This window comes from Mauremys mutica, chromosome 11 (assembly GCF_020497125.1).
Source record: "Mauremys mutica isolate MM-2020 ecotype Southern chromosome 11, ASM2049712v1, whole genome shotgun sequence".
In the NCBI taxonomy this organism is placed as follows: Eukaryota; Metazoa; Chordata; order Testudines; family Geoemydidae; genus Mauremys; species Mauremys mutica.
The window spans coordinates 36,984,499-37,006,068 of NC_059082.1; the positions used below are offsets into that span (position 1 = coordinate 36,984,499).

Sequence of the window (21,570 nt, forward strand, 5' to 3'; positions counted from 1 at the left end):
TTTGCTCTCTCCTTGGCTCTCCCTTCCCTGCCTTGCTGGCTTCTTCGCCCCCTCTAGAGTCTATTTCCCTTTCCCTCAGCCATTGTTCCTCTGCCGAGTGCACGTGTCTCTCCCCCTGGCTTGGATTTTGCAGTCAAGTCTCCTGTATCTCATCTCCCATCTCTGTCTCCTTTCCATGCTCCCCTCCCTCGCTCTAGTCTCCCTCTCCCCCTTTGTTTGCCCCCATCCTTCTTTTCCCTCCCCCACACAAAGCTGTGTGTCATTATTGTCTGCGATGACAGTAAAAAGCTCCCATGAAACAATGAGATTATGAGCTATGCCTTCACGGCGATAGAATTACTAATTATTACTGAGATAAATGGGAATATCAATGATGAAAGTCAATATTATTGTCTTCTTTGTTCCTGTTTGTTTTATTTGTAGATGAAAAGAACACTCTGCCTGTCTCCCCAGGATGTGGCTGTGAGCTGGAACAGTTCCTATTGGCAGGCACATGCAGAGCCAGGCTGGGATAAGAAATCATATTACACACATGCTTGCAAAGGGCTCTTTAAATCAACTGCTCTACCAAACACCATTGTCTTTGATTAATTCATAAAATGCCAGCCACCTCCTTTCCCCCACTCCAGCACACGGAGGGGGGCAGGCTGAATCATGGGATGTGCTATGGTACTGAAAAGGCTCCCTGATTTGAGTGTTTAACTCCCACTGCCTTCGTCACAGAGGCAATGCTGTGACTAGTCCCAGAGGCTGCAAGTCAGGGGACTGGGGGTCTATTCCAGTGACTCGCTGTGTGACTTTGGGATGGTCCCTTAAAGCATGGCTGGGGTCAGTAAAGTGACTGTAAAGACAACATTCTCATTCAGCATTCTGCTCCCTCCATGTACACTGAGTCACAGTTGCTGAATTTAGTGACAAAAGTAGTTGTTTCTACTCCTATTCGCCCTGTGGCACCAATACAGCTAAGAAAGAGTGAACTGATTTCTAATTCTGGCTCCCATAGCACCAAGAGAATAGTCCAACAGCAGACCATTTCCCCTGGGGTGTACACAATGGCTCACCTCAGTGGTCTCCTACCTACCCCTCTCACCCCCCTTTGGTGGCAGGGGTGCTGATGCTTGAAGCAGACAACTCCAAACCTGGAGTGAGTCTGCAGTGTTGGCAGCTTGAAAACCCAGCCTTGTACCTGTAGAGTGAGCAATGAATGGGAACCCCCTGGTACCATTTCTAGCAGCATGTTTCAGAGGAGATGGGACCACCAGCTTTCCGGGCCCATCTACGCTAACTTAGCATGGCTCCTTCCCACACTTTGGGGTATCGGTGTTATGACGGGACTGCTCTCCAGCATGGTGACAGCACCGCTGCAATCAAACCCCACACTCCTACCCATGGCAGACAATCATGCTAACACTTCCTTGTTACTCTTTCAGACGGGGCCTCCTCTGCCTTAGCTTCCCCCCACCTATCACACCGGATAATGACACCTACCCACTTCTGCCAAGTGCTATGAGAGCCTCGGCTGAAAAGTGCTCTAGAAATACACAGCACTGACTGAGGTGACATCTGGAGGCATGGCCTGCCATTTCAGGAGCTGCCATTCCGTTTGAGGGGGTGGGAATGCACGGAGCACACCATCACAGCCGTGGCCCAAAAGCTATTAACAGGGCACCAAGGAACACAGGGGATCTGCCGGCAGTTGGTCTCTAATTAAATGTCAAGTGTTTCCTCATAGTAAAACAGCCCTTGTCTCTCAGTAATGTAAGCTCTGTGTCCTGCACATCTGCCCTCTGTGCATCCTCATCATATACACTATGCTACACAGCTGAACAATGCCAGTGCAGATCCTAGTGCACTTGTGGGATGGGATCCCCATCACCAGGGCACTGCCAGCGCAGATCCTAGTGCACTCGTGGAATGGGATCATCACCAGGGCACTGCCAGTGAAGACCCTAGTGCACTCATGGGATAGGATCCCCAACACCAGGCCACTGATAGTGCAGATCCTAGTGCACTCAGATGGTAAGATATCCTTTGCGCAGCTAAACACTCTCTCCCTCCAACCACACCACAATCCAGATTCCCAGACACTGTGGAGTGTGTTGGCACCAACTCCCCACCCCCCATTTACATTATTTTAATATGGTAACTTCTCTCCTAATTGGTACAACCTACCCCACCCCCTCCGCAGCACCTCTCTGTGTTAACAAGGACAAATGTTTCTGCTGCCTCTTTCCAAATGCAATGAAATCCGGAGAATTGGAAAAAGCCTTGCAGGAGTAATTACACCACTTTTTTAAAAAAGGAGCAGCATGTCCTGAATATTTCATGGAAGGTAATTTTTTTAAAAGCTTTTTTAAAATCCTTTTTTCCCCTTTGTGCATGTCAGGGTGTAATTAACCATAAAGTATCAGAGCATAAACCAAAAGGAATAAACTGCAGCGCAGCCCCATCTCGCTCGCTCCCTTTTCCACTCTGGTTTTTCCCCTCGTTTAACACTAATGTGACATTCTGAGCTGCGTGTACGAGATACCATCTCCCATTCAGAGTCGGGAAGTCGCTGTCCGATGGTTGGAAAAACCTCCAGCGGCTTCTAGCCTATTTTTAACCCAACCCTCTCTGAGTCATGGATGCCTGAGATTTACTGTTCCCCCCCCCACCAACCTGTTGGGGAAGAGCAGTGCAGGTGCTGCATGTTTTGGGGCACCAGTGGCGGGCACTGGGAGCCTGCTAGTCCTTTAGTTGTCTGGGCTGGGAGAGGGAATAAGAGGGGTTAAGGCAGGTTTTTGCAAAAACTTCTTTCTCCTGCCCCCTCTCCCCCAACCTTCTCCCCTCTCCAGCCGTTGCCCCCTGCATGCCCCCCTCCACCAGTGCGGGGAGCAGTGGATGGACAGGCAGCACAGACCTTGCCCTTCAGGGGTGTCGGGGGAGCAGTGGGAGGAGAAGGAAGAAGCTGCTCCCCTTTGAGACCTGGGTGTAGCAGCTTTGTGGGCAGTTGACCATGTGCAGAGCAGCCATTGGCATGGCAAGATGGCTGGATATGCCCCCACAAACTAGCTCCAAAGCAAGATGCCTGGCAAAACGGGGGGGGGGGGGGAAGGTGGCAGAGAGGTTTGTCCCCCCCCTTTAACTTGCATCAACTGCACTGTTCTCTGGAAGTCTCTCTGCTGGATCCTGACCTCAAGTGCTCTGGGGCGCTCCACGCAGGGCAGGGTACTGAGCCCCAGGGTGCAGGGGATCCAGCAGAGAGGGTGCAGGAGATGCAGGGCTCCGATTACCAACTCCACCTCTGGAGAGGGGCAAGTGATCGTGTCCTTTAGACAGAGGAGCTGTTGCCCAGGGCCGAAGAGAGGTGCAGGCTGCTCAATGAGCAAGGGGAGAAGTGTGGTGTGGAAGGGTGGCAGGCTGGGGGAGAGGCTTGTGAGTGGAGGGAACGCACTGAGGGAACAGCTGGCAGTCAGGGGAGGGAGGCTCAGGATGTTTTGCACCACCCTGGAACTTCAGGGATATTCCCTAATTAAGAGCAGTGCAAGGTCCCCACCCGAACAGCTGTTCCTGTGCCCAGACCCAAAGTCCATCCTAGTCGCTGGAACCCCCCCACCAATTTCACCAGGCTTTGGATCAGCCCCCCTTTGCTCTTAGGAGTGCAGGAGGCTCGGGGAGGAGGCCCAGCTGTTGCCTGCCCTCCATCCCTGGCCCTCATAGTGAGGCCAGTGCACTAGGGAGATGAACCTGCTCCATCCAGCCCAGGAGACAGCCCAGGTGGAGAGCGTGACAGCCCTGCATGGGGTGCTCTTCACATACATAATGACAGTCTCTGCTCCAAAGCTCGCAGACTAACCTCCCCTTGCCCATCCCACTCTGGGCAGGTCATATTATGATCCTCATGGCACAGCTGGGGAAACCGAGGCACAGAGCGGTTCAGTGCCAATGAGCCAAGTTCTCAGGTGGTGTAAATCAGCCAAGCTATGAGGATCTGGCCCACCATTTTCAAACTTGGGTGCCCACATTTGGGTGTTTACACCCCTCTGTAGGCACCAGATAGAAACGTCCCAATTCTCAGAGCCCTGAATATGAACTGGTACCTTAGGCACTTCCCTTTAAGCACCCATTTTAGCCTAAACGGTTTAGTCACAGAGCGAGTTGCTGGGAAGAGAAGCTTCTGACACCCATTAGGCCAGGCCAGCAATCAGACCTGGAACTCCAGACTGAGCCGCCCATCCCCACTTTGCGCCTGGGTGGGGGCTCAGGAGCCGACATTCCTGTTAGCAGCATTAACACAGCTGCATTTTTTCAGAGCGGAACATTTCTCAGTTGTTCTGAAACTCCAGCAACAGGCAGGGTCACCCAGGGCATCTGGCTCAAAACCTCCCATGGCAGCGGATGCCAACCCCTCTGGATCCAGTCCCCATTCACAGGAGGAGTCTTTGAACAGTGCTACTAATCCTGTTAGCTCCCAGACACCTGAGCATCACTGGGCCTTTTGTTAGCACTCACCTTCATGCTGGGGGACAGCTGTTGCATACACAATGCGACTATCAGATTGTGCGGGCCTGTCTCTCTCACCTGCCTATTAGCATTTTGCACTATTAATATTTATTTTTGCTAATGTGATACCAAAAAAAGTCTCCTCATGTTCATGCCTGGTGCTGGTTTGACCTAGAAGGTGGCGTGGGACTGAGAAAAGTAACAGGCAAGAAATTCAAGCTAGGTTTCTTTCTGGGATACTGGGGAGAAGGTGGGGAGATATGTCTCATGGGGAGAAGGATGAAATGAGAGAGGGGAAAGGGAGGCAGTACGGCCTAGTGCACCGAGGCTCCGTCTGAGTGACCTCAGCTGAGGGCTTGTCGTCACTGCAGAGCTAGCACCTTCCAAGTTAGCATAGCTTCAGAGAGAGCAGCCACCCCATGACATCACCCTCAAGTATGCAGAGCTGGCGAGTTGTGCTGCCCAGAGCTTTACCTCTGTCCTCTCAGGCCAGCCAGATGGAGTGACAGCACCGCCTGCCTTGAGTTCAGGGGTTTGCGTGCAGGTGGGAGTCGGGCCACACCAGAGTCACTGCCTCTTCCTTTGTCCATCTTGTCTAGTGGAATGGAAGCCCTGGAGGGAAGGGACTGCCTCTTGCTACAGGGCATAACAGAGGGTCCCTCAGCTTGGTTGGCACCACTGTGATATGAACAATACTAAATGGAGGACGAGAGTATAACAGCGAAGGAAGCTGCCTGTTCTCTTCCTCAACGCGCCCATGAAGCTGGGCTGAGCCTATTACTGCCTCTCCCTCTCCGCTTTCTTCTCTCCACTTTCCTTCCTCTCCCCCCGCCCTCCCACATGCTCCATAACATTCAGGCCATTTCCTCACAGCTCTGAGCACTTCTATTAACAGAACCTGTGAAGGGAGGTTACAGCAGTTCTCTCCTCCCCTCCTCTCCTTCACCTGGCTCTCTCCTCATTTCTCTTCCCCCATCCCCTCCAGCCATATCATTTCTTAAAGTCCCAAAGCAGCAACTCCCTAGTCCCACACTTTGTCCCTTCTCCGGGGGACCTCTCCCCCACCTCTGTCCTCTGGGCCTGTCCCTCCCGACTCGGATGGGGTGGCTGGCACTCTGAGGGGACTGCTGGGCTTGGGCTGGCGTCTCCTGCCAGGCATGGAGATTGGGTTTGCTCTCATTGATTTTCCTCTCGGAGCGAGCAGACTGTTCAGCAAAATGAAGTTATTGGTGGATGGAATGTTTTCTCCGCCTGACAACTTAGATTGTTCTCTCACAAACAAAGTGCTGACCTGCACAATGGTGTGCGATCCCTGGATAGACATGTTTCTGTAAAGGAGCCGGCGCTTCCCCCTCTCTCGCCTTTGATCCTGGCGCTGTATCATGCCAAGATCTCTAACTCATCCCTTTCTCTCTCACTTCTATTCCTCTTCCACATCCCTTTCTCTTCCCCCCGGCCTTCTCCCTCTCCCCCTCCCTCCTTTGACTGGTTCTCCCATTGCTGACATTCCCAGACCCCCCTTGGGAGCTGCTGGTACCCTGCTGCAGTCAGAATGGGGCCCTGAGAGGGTGGGGGTGGAGGGCTTAGTTGGAGCAGAAGGGGATGGATGAGGAGTTGATGGCCAGGGATACATGGCAGCTGCACCTCCATGTGGAAAATGGAGGATTCCTAGGGCTGGCTACAGCCAGGCAGCAGGGTACTGCAGCCTCTTGTCTGATCAAGTTCCACCCCCCGTTCTGGCCATCTGCTGACACTGGTGGCAGGAGCCTGGCAAGGCGCTATGCCCTCTGCCCCACCAGTCATGAAATATGGCTCTTCAGGAATCTCCTGATGGGCAGCAAGCAGAGGGTGGGGAAGCCAGCGCCAGCTTCCACCTGACACTACAGCAAAGCGGAAGTGAAAGACCCTCTGTTCCAGTGAATCTCAGGAGATAGGCGAGCGAAGAACTGGGAGAAAGAAGCACCAGGATGGGAGCAAGGGGACTATTCCTGGCTCTGCTCCTGACTTGCTGGGCAAGTCAGTGACTGGCTCCCGTGCCTCACTTTCCCCATCTCTCCAATGGGGACATCACTCACCTCACTGGGCATTGTGAAGGGCTTAATACATTGACACTTGTAAAGCCCTTTGAGACCCTCATTTTCATTTGACATTTGTGGGCCAGATACTCAGCTGGTGTGAACCAGTGTAGTCCCACTAAGTTAGCACAGCTGAGGTAATTCACACCGGCTGAGGATCTGGCTCTGAGATCCCATGCTCAGACACCTCTCCTCCCATTGGATGAGGAAAAGATGTCCAAAAAGCAGCTGTGTTAGGATAGGGAGGGAACACTGTGTGGCACTGCTGCTGGGTCCTGCCTGTAGGCAGCTCTGACAGGGGTGTGAGGAGTGAGATTTAACATGTGCCTTGGTGGTGGAGAGGGGGGCACGCACCCCTTAACCACTCAGCTGAGCTACAGCAGTAGGAGGCTCGGGGGTGATTTGTGATCAAACATATGCCTCTGAGCAAAAAGGATGGATGCTTGTGCGCATGTCACTCTGCATTCACGTTTGCATGGCAGTCCGTGTGCGTGTGAGAGGAGCATGGAGGGCAGCAGCCTGTATGCCTCTGTGGTCTCTGGGGCTGAATTCCAGAAGTGTTTGGTAACAGATTACGAGTGTGGCTGTGGTATCACCTGCCACATTAGCTACATGAAACTCACTTGCTGATGGAGCTATTCAAATAACATGGAAGAGACCAAGTCATCCCCAGGCAGAGATTGGATGGATGGGAACCATTCGGTTGCCATCTTCCAGCAATCTAGTCATGCTCTATGTGATATATTAATTTGCTCCACACAGCACAGTTGAAAACTGCCAAATATTTTTCTTGAAATTTTTATTGACAAATAATTGTTTTGTTCCCTCCCTCAATGAAAAACTGAAACTGAAAAACTTGTTTTTGAAAACCATTTTTGGTAAAAGTTTTCAGTTTGGTAAAAGTGCTCAGTATTCAAAAACCAACTAACAAAAAAAGATACAAAACCCCAAAACATAGAACCAAAACGTCAGTGTTCATTTTTTTCATACAACAATTGGAAAATTTTGGACCAAAATTGAAATTTTTCATTTTAGTAAAACAAACAAATATTGTTTTGTTTGAAAAAGTGTTTTGATAAAAAAAAATCTTGACCAGTTCTACTGGGCTTCATGCAGAACTATCAGTCCACATTCACTCCAACCCAGACAGGGAGAAGCCATTCTCTACTGGATTGAGAAGGAAATTCCATCCATATGTTCATTCGCTCCTTGGCATTCCAAAAAAACCCAGCCTGCAGGATTCCCTCTTTTGGGGTAAAAGGATAATGTAGTGCCTGTGCAAATTTTGTGGGCTTCTTTGCACTGTGCATTTATCTTCAGCCACCCCCTTTCTGCTGAAGGGACAGTGCATCTCATTACAGCAGACTGCAACCTTGAGCAGCCAAAGGGCTCTACCAGAGCAGGGCTCTGTTGGTGATCCAAATCCTAAGTCACCAGTATGATAAAATATGACGACTGCCATATGCCAACCCAAGTCCTCTACATGCTAGTTCATATGCATGTTTTTCTCGTTCTGTACTGCTGGATGGATATTCACCCTCTCCCTCAACCTCTCCCATTGTGGAGTTCCCCTTATACATTGGGCATGATGCCAAGGCAGTGGCACATCTTGTTGCGATCTGGGATTAGTAGACGCATGTGCCTGCTGACAAATGATCCCAGTAATCAGCCTTCTGTTAACGTTATCATAATGATGAAGTGTGAGGGTGACGGCTGATCATTTCTCTTCGTCCCAGCATGTTGATGCTGAATATAGTTTGCAGCTCCCAGCCACAGGACAGATTTAATGTAGAAAAGAGCACCCGAGGGACCAGAAACTGAGCAAGACCACATTGGTCAGTCTCTGCCCTGAGCCACGAAGATGGTCACCAACACGCCCAAGGGGCTTTCGTTTCCCCTGTCCAGACAGGTAACCATCTCCCTCCCCCCCACACCCAGCTTCCCTACCCAGTGCTCTGAAGGAGCCACACACAGATATATATCTGCCAGCTCACCCCACAAACACACATGGAGTTGGGCCCCTGCTTTAGGGCAGTCCAAACCATATGTCACATCTTAGTCCATTTAGAGAGGAAGCAGAGCACACAGCAATAGGGAGGAAGGATGGCCTTGTGGGCAAGGCTCTCGACTGGGATATGAGCATTTGGGTTCAATTTCTGACTCTGATTGGGTAAATCACTTAATCCATACAACTGGGGTTTGCCAAGATGTTCGCTTCCCTAGCTCTCACTGAAAACCCCAAACACTTGTCCTTCATTTTCATCTTCTGTAGAATATGGTTGATAATATTCCCTTTGTCTCCTCTCTTTAGACTTTTTCTTGGCAGGGACTGTCCCTTTCTATGTGCTTATTCAGCACCTGGACTCTAGATGCTACAATGGTATAGAATAGAGGACGACGAAGGAAACCTCAAAGACAGCATGGAGCCATCCACATGAGTGTGTGGTGGGGCACGAGGAGTCCTCGGATGTGTTCCCATTTTGCCTGCAGTGGGTGGATCAATGAAGCCTGCCCTTTGCTCTGAGCAAAGAACGTGGGGGAAGAAGGGGGGAAAAAACCCAAAAAACGTGTGACAAACCTGCCAGCCAGTGCCAGTTCATTGTTCACGTTCCCTCCTTTCTAAAACAGACCCAGAGGAAGGACACTGCCTGCCAGCCAGCACCAGGTTAGAAACACGGTTCCTCTTCCGAAGCAGCCCTAAGCAGATGGTTCCTCACTGGCTAACCCACGGTATAGATACAGCTCTGCCTTCAAAAGCAGATCAGAACGCTTCCCACCAGCTCACACCAGATTAGTGCAGATCCAACCTGAATTATTTTTTCCCCCAGCTCTATGCAAAGAGATGCCTGAATCATCCTGATTTTTTTTTCATTAGGAAACTAAATTCCATTCTGCATTGAAAGATCTCTTTGTTCTCTCCAGAGGACTGTCGTGCTGGGAAATTGCCTAAGCCCAGTCAGCTCTGATGTTTGCTGTCTCACGCGTTGCCTATATCAAACTGACAGTTCACAGATTTTAGTCTAGGATTTTGTATGTATAGTACAAGCCAAAACCTGCTCCTGTCTCTTTCGACTGTCCTAGAGAGAGCTGGGAAGCAGGCTGAGTCGTCACGACGTCGTGTGACTGTAATAGAGACATCTCACAAAGCACAGTCATTTGAGGGCACTGTTGCTTGCCCTCAGACAGAATTAAGAGCTTGTCTGGCCAACATCCCCTGCATGACAGTGGAGGGGGATCTACACTTAACTCAGTCAGCGGGCAGCTGTTTCTGTGATCAGCATAATATATACCTTATAGAGAACCAATCTTGTTTAATGATGGAGGAATAACCTACAGGTGATAGGACAGAATCATAAAAATGTAGGGCTGGAAAGAACCTCAAGAGGTCATCTAGTCCAGCTCTCTGAGGCAGGATTAAGTACACCTAGATCATTCCTGACAGGTGTTTGTCTAACCTGTTAAAAATCTCCAGTGATGGGGATTCCACAACCTCCCTTGGAAACCTGCTCCAGTACTTAACTATCTTTATCATTAGAAAGTTCCCCCCAATATGCAGTATAACCAGATCGTAATGATTGTATGTTTCAAGGAGTTGTCCAAATATCAGACACATTGGAGGTCCATCCCAACTAAGCCTGATGGCATCTTCCCAGGAACCCCCACTTATGGTGAAATATATGAGGAGCAGCTTCCCACCCTCAGCCAAAAGGATGGAATTTTCCGCATTCCTCCCGAAAAACTCTACATTTCCTCAACGCAAGCTACCCAGTTTACGGCAACACAGACAAGCCCACGTTTGTGTCTAGCAACAGATCATTGAGCTTTATACATTCTGCAACACAATAGTGTCAGGAGGCAACCCCCCCACTTACCCAAGTCAGATGGTGTCAGGATGCAGGCCAATTGGCTGCCAGAAGCTCAATGGGCGTCGTCCTCTCCTTTGCTTTCCAGTCATGCACTGAGAAGGAAATGATATCACAATCAGAGCTTGCCTTGCATTTAACAGGAGCGAGAGAGACACTTTGCTTCTGCTGTTAAAGGGAAATTAGACTGTGAGGTTAAGCACCAGGAAAGTTAAAAAGGTTTCAAATAACTTTCCCCTCCCCTCACCAAACATGAGTTGAACTGAATATAAGCTTCACCCAGGCTGATATTTGAAAGCTAGAAATAGGGCTGTATGGGAAGAAAAACAGGGACATAGAAAGACACAGGATCAGGGAGCTGAGTGAGAAATAAAATGGCAAATATATTACAGCTGAGGCTGTCTTAAGGGACCACTCCAATGACCAACCAGAAGCAGTTACTTAATGGAAGTAATTTCCTAATCCAGGTGGAGCAGAATAGTACTCAGTGGGGCAAAGTCACCTCCTCTGCGGAGTTACACCTCAGGCAGGTTTGGCCCAGTATACTTTGGGGTGATCTCTTAAAATAGGCAATTGTGCAATAAGGGCAATTTCTTGCCCAGGTTTCACTGTATTTAAACATTAAGAACTGTCCTTCCTGTAGGGACCTTGAGCATGTGTGAATCCTCTTGGAAACAACATTGGGGCCTCCTTTCCCATAGAAAACACTGGAGCAAGGAGGGTATCCTCCCTGCTTAGACAGTCAGGCATAAGGGGAGTCCCCCTCTTTTGCAAACAGTGCTAGCGAGCTTTGCAAAGTCCTAAACCACATGAAACTTGCCTGCCTACAAGCGTCATTACAGATACAAGGCAGCTCAGCTCACCCAGTGCTCCCTGTGCCCCATAAACCATCCCAGAGAACAAGGACCAATTTTTGAGTTTGCACCTAAACCAAGTTAAACTCAGGGGCTTCCACTGAGTGTGGCTTTGTAATTTTGAGTTTGCTTGAGCCATAAGGTTTGGGGGAGGGGCATAATCCAGGTGACAACACCAGGTAAAAGGCTGGCATGAAAGCCCCATGAGCTGGAACCACTGGAGATCCCCAGGCACAAAGCTGGATACTTTGCTGCAGCCATAGCACACAGAGTTCAAGAGGGGTGTGTAAAGCTCTGGTTCTGAGCCAAGAACCCAGAAAGCTCCAGTTAAGGGAGAGTTTTATGCTGCACTCTGGGCTCCACTCTCCTATGTGCTTTAGAGACAGAGCTGGGCAAACTGCTTTGGAGCCAGTATGACCCAACCTGAAATTCTGTCCCAAATTCAGCCCTAACTAAACCAGTCTTGATACATTTGGTGTAAATGTTCAGATACATGTTCCTAAATATTATTTCTTATTGTAACAGGGCAGCCACCTCCAGAGTGCTCCCTCCTGGCACGGGGTGGCTCCACAGCAACACTACTTCAGTTTCCCCTTCTCAGGGCTCCTCAATAAACTCTTTGCCTAGTCCCTTTGCCTTACCCTCTGCCAGCTCATGCAGGCTGACAACAAAGCCTTTCAAGCACAGAACTCAAAGATGTCTCCCCCCTAGTAACCCAAACCAAACAGAACTAAGAGTCTTCTTCCCTGTCTCTGGCTGGACCAGGCTCCTCCTCTCTGAAAGTCTATCTCCCTGCTCTAGCTCCTGCCACCACTCCCAGTACTTCTTACCCAAACCTCCCCAAGCTTTGCCACATCTCTGCTCTTATCTCTTCCCCAGAAGGCCTGTTTGGGTCACATGACCTTCATTTGCCCCACCTGGGGAGGTGAGCTAACTATGCCATGGGAGGGACTGGCCCCTTTAAGGGCAGATGGGTCCAGCCTATCTGTGATGCTTCTATTCATTTGCTCCTGCAATTCCTTCTTCCAATCCAGCCCCAGAAAGGCTAAAGCTCCTGAGAAAAGTCCATGTGAAGCCTGACCAGAGTCAGCGGTCACCTGAGGTCTCCCAAGGAAGTTTGTTGGTGTAAGACTCCTAGCTCAGGTCTGCAGCCCTGAGAGGTTGGGCTAAGCATCTTACTTTGGGGGTTTCCCTAATAAATGACTGAAACATCCAACCATTTGGGGTTCACCTGGCACTGATATGAATGCTTTCCAAGCTGTGCTCCAGTGCACACACAGCTGTAGGAGTCTCCAAGGCTATGCCCAGACCGCATTTCTCTGTGTGAGCTTTGTAAAGCACTGAATGAAACTGATGGGGCCACCAAGGAAAGGGTTTGGGGAGCAGAGAGGGTACTCTCAGGGGACTTGGGAAAAGCCTACTCATATCCTCAGTGCTTCTTCTCAACCCCAACCATCACCCCAGTGCAAATGTTCTTCAGTATGTATCTTCTCCCAGATCAGTTCTTAAAGCACAAATACACCTCATAGACCAGGACCTACATTTGGAGTTAAATAACTACAGTGTCTTCTTTAATGCATTTTCCCTGGCATGATGAAATTCCAGCACTTGAGTTACTAAATCAACATTAGCTGCGGCCTTAAAAATATATAGACAGAGATATAAATTGAAACACAGCTTGTGCGAACCTCCATGAGTTGCAGGAAGCATGCACACTCGAATTCAAAATCGCACACAGGTGGCACATCAAGGCCTCAGTGCAGATACTTCAATCACAGATGATAAACTTTCAACCCCAGCGGTGCTAAATTGGGCTGGTTCAGTTCCTGTCTGGGTTTTTTTCCTTTTGAAAGGCAGGCTAGAGGAAATGAAAGGGAGAGAGGTGGGAAGAAAGGAGGAATGAGAGAGTGCTGGAAAGAAAGGAAGGAAGGTGCAAAACTGGGGAGTGGAAGAGTCCCAAAGAAGGGAGGTGAGAATGGGGGATAGGGGAATATGAGAGGAAGGAAGAAAAAAGTGGTGATGGGAGAAGTTGCCAAGAGAAGGGAATCCAAAGGAAAGTATGAGACAGGGAGGCAGTGGAGGATGAAAGGGAGGAGAAACGAAGGGAGTGGGGGAGCTGCATAGCCAGTCCAGTCCAGAGCCCCTTCTTTCACTCTGATCAGGATGCGATCTTGCACAGCCTGCCTGCCCCCTCCCAGGGGCAGCATGCCTAGAGCCTGCAATGCCCAGCATCACCTCTCCCCTGTGGGTTTCTCTGTGCAGTTTCCCCTTCAGCCTGAAGCAGAGCTGTTAAGCTCCCAGATACACAAATGGGCCCAGGCCTCATCTCTGCTGCCTAATGGCTGCTGTTAAGCCAAACCCAAGAAGAAGAGCGTTGCAGTTAAGGAGTGTAATGTACCTTGGGCCTGATCCTGTTACCCTGTGCTGGTACCGCAGTGCAAGGCAGGCAGAGGTGGGACACAGCTGTTTCAAGCCACCTTTGTGCCACAGGCCTGCCCAGCTGCTGGTGTAATTCAGGGCAGCTTCATGACTGCCCTAACTTATGCCCCACTTCCATGGTCCCCTATGGCACAGAGAGTGGCTAGGGTGCAGCAGCCCTGGTGATCACCACTCCCATCTCTTCTCTACTCCCAACATACCCCATATTCTGTATTCCCCCATTCCCTCAACTCTGTGCCAGCCAGGGAGCTGCCTTACCCTGGGGGTGTTCTGTGGGGCTGTTCCTGCCCTTCTGTCCCAAAGGAGCAATGTCAAGGGGCCGGGGGCAGGAGCGAATGATGGATGGATGGACAGAGAGAATCTGGAAAGCGAGCAGCCAGCAGGCTCAGTGCACTGACAAAGACAGGAGCAGTGTAACAATGACCCTTCAGTGAACTCAACCCTGGAACTCCTTGGTCTGGGTCCAACTAAGAGCAAAGATTACGGCCTGCATGACATGGGCAGCTCCAGTCCAGTAAATGACTGTGACAAAAATGTTGTTTCCCTCCCGTTTTCCCTCGTTTCACCCTAGTTATAGCTTGTATTTTAATTGCTCAGTGTCATGGGCGCAGTCAGGGAGGACACAGCCCTTCCAGCTCATTAAAAAGCATCTTTGCAGCAGGCTCGTGAGCTTAGCAGAGTTTGGAGACTAGAGATTAAAAGCATTCGGTGGTGGCTCTCCGGTGCCAGGATGCAACTGGATAACTCTTGGGAAGGCTCTTAGTGCAAAGGAGTCGAGGGGGGAGCCTCCTGTGGAAGCTTGTATTGATATGTTCTCCAGCACCAGTAGGAGTTGGGGGTGTTCTGCGCCTTGCAGGCTAGGGTCCTGAGCCTGTACATGGCCATTGATGGCAGTGGTGAGCTGGGAAAGAGTCTTTCCCTTTAAGCTGGTCAGTGACAGATGGAGGTGTTTGGAAAAACCCACGGAGGTAGGATATGGGACCGTATGGCTCAGAACACTGATGAGATGCAGCCAGACCACTCACCACTGGGAAATGGGCTCAGATCCAGCCCAGGTTGGTAGAGACCAAATGTCAGGAGCATCTGATGCTGGCCGTGTAGGCTGTTAGCACACATTGCTGTCAGCACCGTTCCTAGAGGCACGTGTCCACATCGCTGCTGCCAGCCTCAGCAGAGTGAGACCAAGGAGTACAGTAGATGGGCCTAGACACTGAACTCCCCTCTCAGCTCAAAGGCAAGGCTGCAGTGTCACTGCCTGTGCTGTACCACGGCACTTCAGTTCCCAGGACTGACATAAGAACGGCCATACAGGGTCAGACCAAACGTCCATCTAGCCCAGTATCCTGTCTTCCGACCGCGGCCAATGCCAGGTGCCCCAGAGGGAATGAACAGAACAGGTAATTACTAAGTGATCCATCCCCTGTCGCCCATTCCCAGCTTCTGGCAAACAGAGGCTAGGGATACTATCCCTGCCCATCCTGGCTAATAGCCATTGATGGACCTCTCCTCCATGAACTTATCTAGTTCTTTTTTGAACCCTGTTATAGTCTTGGCCTTCACAACATCCTCTGGCAAGGAGTTCCATCGGCTGACTGTGCGTTGTGTAAAAAAATATTTCCTTTTGTTTGTTTTAAACCTGTTGCCTATTAATTTCATTTGGTGACCCCTAGTTCTTGTGTTATGAGAATGAGTAAATAAAACTTCCTTATTTACTTTCTTCACACCCGTCATGATTTTATAGACTTCAATCATATCCCCCCTTAGTTGTCTCTTTTCCAAGCTGAAAAATCCCAGTCTTATTAATATCTCCCTTATATGGCAGCCATTCCGTACCCCAATCATTTTTGTTGCCCTTTTCTGCAGGGCTTTGGAGCAGAGCCCGGAGCTGGAGCATGGACCAGTAGGTTTTTGCCTGGAGTTGGAGCGGAGCCGGAGCGGAGCAATTCAAAAAATGTGATTGCTCCAAATCCCTGCTTTTCTGAACCTTTTCCAATTCCAAGATACCTTTTTTGAGATGAGGTGACCACATCTGCATGCAGTATTCAAGATGTGGGCGTACCATGGATTTATATAGTGGTAACATGATATTTTCTGTCTTATTTATTTATCTTTTTCTTAATGATTCTCAACATTCTGTTCACTTTTTTGACTGCTGCACATTGAGTGGATGTTTTCAGAGAACTATCCACGATGTCTCCAAGATCTCTTTCTTGAGTTGTAACAGCTAATTTAGACCCCATCATTTTATATGTATAGTTGGGATTATGTTTTCCAGTGTGCATTACTTTGCATTTATCAACATTGAATTTCATCTGCCATTTTGTTGCCCAGTCACCCAGTTTTGAGAGATCCTTTTGTAGCTCTTCGCAGTCTGCTGGGCACTTAACTATCTTGAGCAATTTTGTATCATCTGTAAATTTAGCCACCTCACTGTTTACCCCTTTTTCCAGATCATTTATGAATATGTTGAATAGGACTGGGCCCAGTACAGACCCTTGGGGGACACCACTATTTAACTCTTTCCATTTTGAAAACAGACTATTTATTCCTACCCTTTGTTCCCTATATTTTAACCAGTTACAAATCCATGAGAGGACCTTCCCTCTTAACCCATGATTACTTACTTTGCTTAAGAGCCTTTGGTGAGGGACCTTGTCAAAAGCTTTCTGAAAATCTAAGTACACTATATCCACTGGATCCCCTTTGTCCACATGCTTGTTGACCCTTCAAAGAATTCTAGTAGATTGGTGAGGCATGATTTCCCTTTACAATAACCCTGTTGACTCTTCCCCAACAAATTATGTTCATCTATGTGTCTGACAATTTTGTTCTTTATTATAGTTTCAACCAGTTTTCCCAGTATCGAAGTCAGGCTTACCAGTCTGTAATTGTCTGGATCATCTCTGGAGCCCTTTTTAAAAATTAGCATCACATTAGCTATCCTCCAGTCATTTAGTACAGAAGCTGATTTAAATGATAGGTTACAGACTACATTTAGTAGTTCTGCAATTTCATATTTGAGTTCCTTCAGAAGTCTTGGGTAAATACCATCCGGTCCTGGTGACTTATTACTGTTTAGTTTATCAATTTGTTCCAAAACCTCCTCTAATGACACCTCAGTCTGGGACAGTTCCTCAGGTTTGCCACCTAAAAAGAATGGTCCAGGTTTGGGAATCTCTCTCACATCCTCAGCCATGAAGACCAATGCAAAGAATTCATTTAGTTTCTCCATAACGGCCTTATCGTCCTTGAGTGCTCCTTTAGCATCTCGATCGACCAGTGGCCTCACTGGTTGTTTAGCAGGCTTCCTGCTTCTGATGTACTTAAATTTTTTTTTTTTTGCTATTACTTTTTGAGTCTTTGGCTAGCTGTTCTTCAAATTCTTTTTTGGCCTTCCTAATTATATTTTTACATTTAATTTGCCAGAGTTTATGCTCCTTTCTATTTTCCTCACTAGGATTTAACTTCCTTGCATCAGTGCTGAATCCAAGGACAAGGAATGGAAAGGACAGAAAGAGAGACTGCCCCGTCAGTCCTGCAGCACCCTATGCCCTGCATGTGTAAGGGGACTGTTGGCCCCTTACTAAAACTCAGTGGGTTTTTTTGGTTGGCTAGCTCCCAGTACCAAAAGAAAGGGGAAGGGTCGATGGGAAATCAGGACCCTGAAACTGACAGTCCCCAGGAACAATGGGGAGAGGCCAATGCTCCAGGTCAGCCTGACTGACAGGGCGGGCAGGCTAATTAGGGAGTCAGCAGACCGGGGAGGTCTTGGCCTCCTTGTGAGCTGGAATTGCCTGGGCCAGACAGAGTGGGGCTGAGCTAAGGAGAAAGCAGAGGCCCGAAATGAGCTGGGGAGCAGAGCCATGCCGGCCAGAGAGAACCAGAGAAGCAGCCCAGGGGGAGCAGAGTCACAGAAGCAGCCCACAGAGAAGACCTGCGCTGGGAGCAGAGCTGCAGCAACCAGAGCCAGAGGGGCCAGAGAAGCAGCCCAGGGAGCTGGAGGCAGAGCAGCAGCAGTGCTGAGGCAGAGTGGAGCTGGAGCTGGGGCTGGAGCAGTCCGGAGCCAGGTGCGGTGAGCAGCTGGGGAGAGCGAGGGGGACGCTGAGCAGCAGGCCCAGCACAGGGAGATTCCCCCAGCCAAGAGGGCTGGACTTGTAGGGGATCGTAACCCCAACGGGGGTGGGGTGGGGTGGGGTGGTGACACTGGGGGGAAGGGTCCTGCCACCTAGAGCCTGATGGTATGTGGCCCCTGCCAGAGCAAGTGTCCGACCCACAGCATCCCTGCCGCACAGCAAGGGCCTGGGCAGGAGGCCTGGGATTTGTGAGGAACAGGCTGTGAATTGCCCTGACATTCCAGCCATGGCTGGTTGTGACGTCCCTGTGCCGCAGAGTGAGGTGACAGGTTTTCTTTTAACCTTTTCTAATTTTCCTTATTTTTTTAAATTGATTGCTGTTTAATAAATTGTATTTGCTTTGAACTGTATCAATGATCAGTGGGTCAGGGAAGTGTCCAGTGCAGAGAGAGCACCCCGGAGTGGGGACACGCTAGCCCCTGCCCTAACGGACCACAACAAGATTGGGGGTTGAGACTACAGGACTCCTGGGCCCAGCCTTATTGGGATTACAAGGACTCCGCCAGACAGGAGAGTGGAAGGGGAGCCCTTGAGGTCAGACAGGTCTCTGGGTAAAGAAAATGGGAGCAAGGACTCAGATCCTTTCGCTAGCCCATTTCGCTGGGGTAGTGTATAAGCCAGGAAAGTTCCCCACAATAGCGGGACCATTCCACCGCTTACACATGGAGATCTCCTAGTGGCTAGCCAAACACTGACCAGTCCTAAGCATGCTTAGCTTGGGAGTTCTAGCAAGACCCAGCAGACTGAACTGAACTGACAGCCTTCTGAACCTCAGCAGAGAGGCGGCAATCTTCTTACCAGAGGCGCTGGCCCTTTATCAGTCCTATATTAGTTGAGGCGTGTCTGTGAGTGAGGAGAGGGGTAGCTGTCTCTTTAGAGCTCTCCAAACAGGAAGCATCTTGCAATAATATGTACAGAACCCACTCTCACACTTACTCAATACCAAGTGCTCCCTGGATTTAAATAAATGCCAGGATGCAATAACACAAAATTAGCAACCAAAACTGAAGCCGAGAAGCTGTCCACGGTCTCCAGGATGGCAGGTAATAAATGCAAAATTTTGCACAACATACATTAGTATTTTTGCATAACAAAAACGGCAAGAGCCATTGTATCTTTTTCCCCACGAGAGAGACATACAACTTCATTCTCTCGTCTGCATAATGGGATTGTATCTTTGTTCGCACACACATCCCAAGTGATGTTCAAATCATGTTCTGAGTCTGGCTGAAGCATAGCAGGTCCAAGGTTCCAGCTCTCTCAACTCAGCCCATTGGTGCCTAGAGTCGTACAGCGCAGACAGGATGGGGTGAAGGTCAAGGACTTCCTGACAGAAGCCTGGAGAAGCTGTAATACCTGAGTGTGCAGAATGGGGGGACACTGCAGCACTAAAAGGAATTGACACTCATTCTGCTCAGCACGGGGTACTTAATGTTCACAGAGGGAGAAAAAAGAAACCCATTGGCAGAGAATGAGCCCAATGTCATTTTCTATTTCCTGGGTTTCCATAGCCCATAAATGCTTTTATAAGGTAGTTTGTATGTGTGTGGGTGGGTTTGCTTTGCCTTTTTTGTCTTTTCATTTACTGTTAAGAAAGAAAGGAAGAAAGAAAGAAAAACCCTCGGGTGCTCTCTATCTAACAACAGTGCTTTCCTCTTCTTTAGCACTGTCTACCCCAGTATCTAAAAATGAAACACAAACATTGATAAGTGAAACCTTGCAAGATGACAGAGCACCAGATCCTGAACTGGTGTGATTGGTGCAGCTCCATTGAACTCAACAGCATCAGTAAGACCTATGTTTTCAAGAGTGGGATATCATCTTGGATATCTCAGATTAGAGGTCCCAAGTTGAACCAAGATGGGCCTGAGTCTCCAAGGGGCTGTGACAATTTGTGCTGAGAGCCATTGAACCCTGTATATGATGGAAACCACTCCAAGCCAGGGGGTGCTCCAACACCTAGGCCTGCAGCTCCTCTTGACTTCAAATGGGGTTATGGGGGTTCATTACATTGTCATTTGACTTGCATCTCAAAATCAGACATCCCAAAATTGAGGCATCCAAAATGAGTGGATGATTTTGAAGATACCTTAGGCAGACGGTGCTTTTCTGTAAGACAAAGAGGGGCTACCCTCATTTTACAGATGGGGAAACTGAGGCACGGAGCGGGGAAGTAACTTGTTCAGTCTCACATGGGGAATTTGTGATAGCGCTAAATGAATATTTCTCCCAGCTGACAGAATCTATTGTGCACATACACACTGAATGAGTTTTTTTACAGGCATATTATTGACTTAGCTTCTTTATGAACTCATATATATTTAGCAAAGTTTTAAAATATGGATCCAGGGGACATTTTACAGCTCAAATCATTCACTCAACAGGCCTCTTTAGTGCTTTATTGTGCAAATGGGCAGGGAAAGTTGCGTGGTCTCATTCCAGTCCAGAGTACAGAGATGCTTTCGGGTGCATCTCATAATGACTCCAGAAATACCATAATAACCCTACAAAGTAAAATCCAGCATAAACCAAAGGGGCGCTTGATAGCTGCATGGCCTGCAAAACTGTATTTAAAAAGCAAAGAAAGGTTGTCTTCCATCTGGAGGAGCCTGGGGAAAGTACTCAAACCTGGGAAACAACTTCTTTCTCTGCTTTATGTTTTTCATTTCTACAATTCTATGACTTTAAAGGGCTAAAAAGTTGAATTTATTTACTTATTTAATCCAGCTCTAGAAGAAGTGGGGAAACTGACTGTGAACAGGGACCTGCATTTCAATCTTCCACCCACACCAAATATTTATGGCCAAATTTCAAATCCCTTTTCTGCTGAAAGGCCACTTCCTAGAACTGCAGTGTGTGGGGAGTACAATGAGATGTTCTTATCTGGGGGCTCCCAGACAGCACTCCTACACCGTTCTCTACAATGACGCCTGCTGGGAGAGATTGGGACTTGGAGCAGCTCTGAACCTCCTCAATCAATGCCCCTACAATTATCCCCAGATGACTCTTTCTGGGGGCAGGTGGGACTGAAAAGTTGGCAGCTCCCACACAGCAGCGTGCTATATTCCTTCCTACCGTGATTCCTGGGGCAGAGACTGGGACTGCTCTTGCTGGCGGCTTCCTAATGCCCAGAGTTTACACCATTCCCTACTATGATGCCTCCCTCGTAGCACAGGGACTCCCCTTTCATCCAAGTGCACTCAGATAGCAGAAACATCTTACAGAAGAAGTATCAGAGGGGTAGCCATGTTAGTCTGGATCTGTAAAAGCAGCAAAGAGTCCTGTGGCACCTTATAGATTAACAGAAGTATAGGAGCATGAGCTTTCGTGGGTGAATACCCACTTCATATCCGACGAAGTGGGTATTCACCCACGAAAGCTCATGCTCCTATACGTCTGTTAGTCTATAAGGTGCCACAGGACTCTTTGCTGCTCTTACAGAAGAAATAAGTTTCAAGAGGGAGGAAAAGCCCTGATATAAGTTCTGTCCTTCAAAACATCCATTCGTTAGCCCTGGCTGGAGGTGGGGGGACCTTTCCAAACGACCAGCAAAGGAGGAGACAAAAGCCAAATTGCTCAGCCGTTTACAAGTAAAAATAAATGCTCTTAATTTTAGACCCACTGTCTGGGATTTGGATCTGATCGAATTCCCAAGCTGCCACCCAAACCGACGGCCTGTGCCACCCACAGCACAGCTGCCTTGGAATTCGGAGGCTGCACC

At 49.0% G+C, this 21,570-nt stretch overlaps 1 protein-coding gene across 3 annotated transcripts in view; it reads right to left on the reverse strand.

Annotated features, from left to right (window-relative positions):
• The window catches only part of LINGO1 (leucine rich repeat and Ig domain containing 1), a 481,986-nt gene that overhangs the window by 159,424 nt on the left and 300,992 nt on the right, over positions 1 to 21,570 (reverse strand). For 2 of the 3 annotated variants that reach the window (XM_044980007.1, XM_044980006.1), the window contains exon 5: positions 10,433 to 10,518. The gene's annotated coding sequence lies outside the window, so the exon portion shown is untranslated. Of the gene's footprint in view, positions 1 to 10,432; positions 10,519 to 11,811; positions 11,830 to 21,570 lie in introns of those variants that run through there. The other variant, XM_044980008.1, reaches the window with a different exon arrangement.